This window comes from Haliaeetus leucocephalus, unplaced genomic scaffold (assembly GCF_000737465.1).
Source record: "Haliaeetus leucocephalus isolate CR32 unplaced genomic scaffold, Haliaeetus_leucocephalus-4.0 Scaffold110, whole genome shotgun sequence".
Taxonomy (NCBI): domain Eukaryota; kingdom Metazoa; phylum Chordata; class Aves; order Accipitriformes; family Accipitridae; genus Haliaeetus; species Haliaeetus leucocephalus.
The window spans coordinates 1,769,647-1,774,214 of NW_010972546.1; the positions used below are offsets into that span (position 1 = coordinate 1,769,647).

The 4,568-nt window shown below is 68.5% G+C and overlaps 1 protein-coding gene across 1 annotated transcript in view; it reads right to left on the reverse strand.

Moving 5' to 3' along the window:
• NEUROD2 (neuronal differentiation 2) overlaps nucleotides 1-310 on the reverse strand; it is a 2,571-nt gene extending 2,261 nt beyond the window's left edge. Inside the window, exon 1 of the mRNA XM_010585545.1 lies at nucleotides 178-310. The gene's annotated coding sequence lies outside the window, so the exon portion shown is untranslated. The remainder of the gene's footprint in view (nucleotides 1-177) is intronic.
• Between the last annotated feature and the right edge of the window lie 4,258 nt (nucleotides 311-4,568).

The window sequence follows — 4,568 nt, forward strand, 5'->3', positions numbered from 1 at the left end:
AAACCCCATCGGCGGGGCCGACGGGGAACGGGAGAACAGAGGGCCGGGGGAGAACGAAAAGACGGGGGAAAAAAGGGCGAGACGTGGCGGAGAAACAAAATCAACATGGAAGTTGCCTTTTCTCCATTCAAGTTTCCTCCGCTGCCCTCCCAGCCCTCCACTTCTTACATAACTCACCTTCGGGCGGACCGGAGGAATTCTTATTTCATTGTTCCCAGCATCTTCTGGGACCGGGACGCGGCTCCTTGAGGTGCTCCAGCCTCCTGCAGTCCTCTATCCAAAAGGAGGCGAGAGTGGCATCTCTACCCAGCAAAGGGGGTACCAGCTCTGCTGCCAGTGCCATATGGTTGGCACGTCATGCGCGAGAGCTATCACATGAGAGCTAATGATTGACATGCGCTTGCATTCAGGGAGATTTGTCTCTCTGGGGAAGGAGGACTCGCCATCTGTCACTCTGTACTCAAAAAAAAAAAAAAAAAAACCTCTTCCAAATCTACAGCTCTGCCTACACGCCGCAAAATGGGACCCGGGCGAGATGCAGGCGATGGCGGGGCCGGGCTGAACAATGGAGCCAGTGGCAGGGCGGCGGGGGAGACCGGCCATCCCGGCTGGGCCAAGCGTGTCGGGGGCGGCCGGCGGGCGCAGGGGCGAGGGGGGAGACGCCGTGGGGACCCTCGCTGGGAGCTGGCATCTGCGGCTCGCCGCAAAATACCGCGGCGGCTCGCCTGGTTCCGTCCCCACCCTCAGCCACCGGCCAAGCGGGGATGGCTGCGGTGCCGAGGGCCTGGCGCGTGCTGGGGGCTGCGGCCGGGCAGGGCCCCGGGGAGGTGGCGGTGGTGGCGGTGCCCGGTTTGGCCATACTGGCGCGGGCAGGGGGCTGCAGGTGCAGGCGTGGGCAGGGCAGGTGGCTGCGGGGCTGTGGGACCCCACGCAGGTGGCACGTGGCCCCTCTGGCTGCTCGCCGCCCTATGGCCCCCACCGGCACCCCATCGGCCGCAGTCACGCCAGCTTCTCTCTCTCTGCAGCCCCATGGCACAGCCCGGCACACACAGCCGCAGCCGGCCTTTGGCACGCTCCTACGGGCACACGCAAACACACGCGTGTGTGCGCAGACACGCACACTTGCACACGCGTGCATGTGTACGCCCTCCCTGATGCACACAGGGTCCAAGCCCCCCGCGGCTGCGGGTCCCACGGTGACAGTGGCCCAGCCGTGCTGCGGCACAGCCGGCGAGGCCTTTGTCTGCTGGGAGCCTCCTCACCTGCCGTAGCCCCGCACCCCGGTCCGGCAGTGCCCCGTCACCCCCCGGCCTCCAAATCTGTCCCCGCCACGGTGCATGTGCAGCCAGCAATGGCTGCTGCCATTTCCCTCATGCCTGGCAGCAGCGGGGCCGGGGAGCCCGTAACGGGTGCGTTGTGTCCCTGGGAGCCGGATCCCATCGCTTGGTGCCCCGCTCCCGGCTGCAGCCGTCGGGGCCGAGCCGCAGGACGTCCTGGTGTCCTGGATCCCCTCTGTCTCCGCAAGCTTGGCAAGGCCGGGACCTGCCCGGCTCGAGGGGTGCAGGCAGGGGAAGGGGCAGCGGGCGCAGGGTGCCACATGCCGGCACGTGCTGGCCATGCGCTGCAGGCGAGGCCGGCATGGCCCTGGCGTGGGCACAGCGGGGACGTGGTGGCAGTGATGGCCAGGGCTGTGCCCACACGCAGACAAAGGGCTGGCCATGCCCGGCCACCGGGTCTGTGCCAGCGGCATCGGCGTCGCCCGCTCCCCCGGTGCAGGTGCCGGGGCTGGCATGTGACAGAGGGGCCTCCACCGGCAGCGAGCATCCCCCCCGCACGCTCCCGCTGCCGAACCCTCCGACTGTCACTCACGGCTGCGGCCGAGCAGATGGCACCTGGGCTGGAGCTGGCCCGCAGGGAGGCAGGGCCCACCCCAGCCGTGCCGGTGCCGGTGCCGTGCCGGGGCACTGATTCCTGGGCGGCCTCCCGGCCCATTGCAGCCCTTCCCCGCAGCACCGTTCAGCTCCCTCTGTTGCTGCCATCTTCATTTCGCAGGCAGGTGCCGGGCTGGCATCACCGTGCCCCGGGGAGCCCACCCTCGCCCGGTGCCGGCGGCACGCCGGCGCTGCCCGTTCCTGCCAGCTCTGGGTAAGTCCCCACTCTGCTGCCCACGGTTCCCAGGCCAGGGGACCCCTGGCCCTCAGTGGGTGGCACGGCCTCGCTCCAGCCCGGCTGCACCCCTGGCATCGGGGCAGCGAAGCTGGCAGTGCCCTGGTTCCCGGCACTGGGCTTGCAGCTCATGGGGGACTCGCGGGGGCACTGGGGCTGCCTGAGGCTGAGGAGATGCCACGGCGTGAGCAGTCAGGCTGGCCCGTGCGGGGACGGGGGGAAGCTGCAAGCCCCCGGCCCGTTGCATCCGTTACAGCCTAATTAGCAGCCGGCGAGCGGCAAGGGTGGACGCCGGCGTGAGCCTCATCAGCATGCACAGCGCTTGGAGGGAGAAGAAAGTGGAGACATGAAACAGGGAGAGGAGATGAAAGGGGAGCAGGGAGATGAAAACCCAAACCGCTGCATTGTGCCGGGGCCGGGGCGGTGCTGGGGGCCCTTGGCCGGCCTGTGCTGGGACACGGACCACAGCGTGGGCAGGAGGAGGGATCCCAGTGCCATCCCCGTGCCAACACGGCTGGTGATGGCCCAGGGCAGAGCAGGGCAGGGGCAGCCCCGTCCTGGTCCCTGGGTGCCTTTGCGGGGGGGATTCATCCAGGGTGGTGAGCGGGGCTCCCGGCATCACAGCACGGGAGCTGTATGAGCAGGATCTGGCCCCTGCGGATACGGGGCTGCCCTGTCAGCAGGAGGAGGCGAGGTTTGGGGTGAACCCAGGACCAGGCACAGCTGGGGGGAGGAGGGTGGGAGCAGGGGCAGGGCTGGCTGCTCGTCCTTTGGGTGCAGGGGCTGGGAGGGGGGTTTCTCCTGCCCCAGGAGGCTGGGGCTGGGGGAGGTGGGCTTGGTGACCCCAGGGGTCCAGTCCCCATCCTGCTGCTGGTCTTCATGTGCAGGGACCAGCTTTCCCAGCACTGCCACCTCCGGTTCCTGGCCACCCCAGCCAGGTCCCCTGGGGTCTTGCCACCTGGTGGGCACAGCAGGGCCTTTGGCTGATGCATGAATCTCTTTCCTCCTCCAAAATTCATCCTCCGTGTCCTTTCCCCTCCCTCCGGCAGGAAGGCGATGGATGGGGATGGGGACCCTGCCTGGAGCGGCAGTGGCTCCATCCCAAAGCTGGGTGCCGGGGGACACGTGGCATCCGGAGGGACACGGCGGGAGCACGGAAGCGGGTCGGCACCGGCAGAGCCGGGGGTGGGAGCCGGGCACTGGGTGGTGCCAGGACCCGGCTGTGAGCCAGCTGGGCCCAGGGTGGCTCCCAGGGGCCCCGCATGGGGCGAGTTTGCCGGGGCTCAGCCGGCTGCCGCATCCCCAGCATGGGGCCTGTGTGCGGCATCACAGCCGGCCACTTCGATGAAGCCACGCCGTCCCTTCCCGGCGTGGGACAGGGGGCACCCGAGCTGGCCCCCTTGCTGGTGAGGTCCCCATCTTCCCTTGGCAGGGCCAAGCCGTCCGGGGCCCAAGCGGAGGAACCGGCTCCGGCATTTCCCCGCGAGCGGTGGCGGGGGGAGGCGGGGGCCGCGCTGCCAGATGGAGCCGGCTCCGCGCTGCAATATTTCTGGGAGGTGAAGGCTGGGGAGAGATGGATGCGCTAACGCGCGGCAGAGCCACCGCCGGGGAATGTCAGCCGAGGGGAGGAGAGCGGCAGGAGCGGGAGCCGAGCCCGTCCCTGTCCCCATCCCCGTCCCCGCTGCCTTTGGGGACGAAGAGGCCCCGGGCCGGGTCCCCAGAGCAGCTCTCCCTCGTGGGACCTGTCCCTGGGCATCTTGCAGTCACTGGGTGAGCAGGGCCCCATCTGTGGGTGGGGGTCTCTGGGGGATGGGGAGGGGGATTTGGGTGACCTGCTTGTCCCCGTGTCCCTAAACGACCCTGTAATGGGGACCGCGGGGTCATGCGTGGGTTGGGGAGCCTGGGAGGAGGAAGCTGATGGTGGAGGGAAACTGAGGCACGGAGAGAGGAAAGGGGTGGTCCCAGCTCGGCTGGGATCAGGGGGGGCTTTTAGCGAACCCGCTCTTCTTTTGCTAGAGGAAGATGGGGAGATGCTGTGCCGGCCCCGGGGCTGTGGTGCTGGTGCCAAGCGAAGCCCCCATCACTGTGGGGTGGCTGCTTCACCCACCCTGGCTGGATCCTGCCCCTGGGGCAGCTGGACCCCCTGCCCGTCCCCCCCCCCCACTGCCGCTCACGGGCCGGGGACTTGTCAAGGGATTTTTAAGACACACACTGTTAATTAGGCAAACGATGCCCTGGGAATTGTCCGGTGGGAAACTGCCGGAGCCGTGGCTGCACGCGGGGCTGGGGACGGTGGGTCCCGGGGTGGGAGGATGGGTGGCCCCGGGGGACTTGTCCCCCCCTCTGTGCTTCTTTGTCACCTGGTGGTCACTGGGCTTGCCCCTGCCAGGGTCAGATGGTCT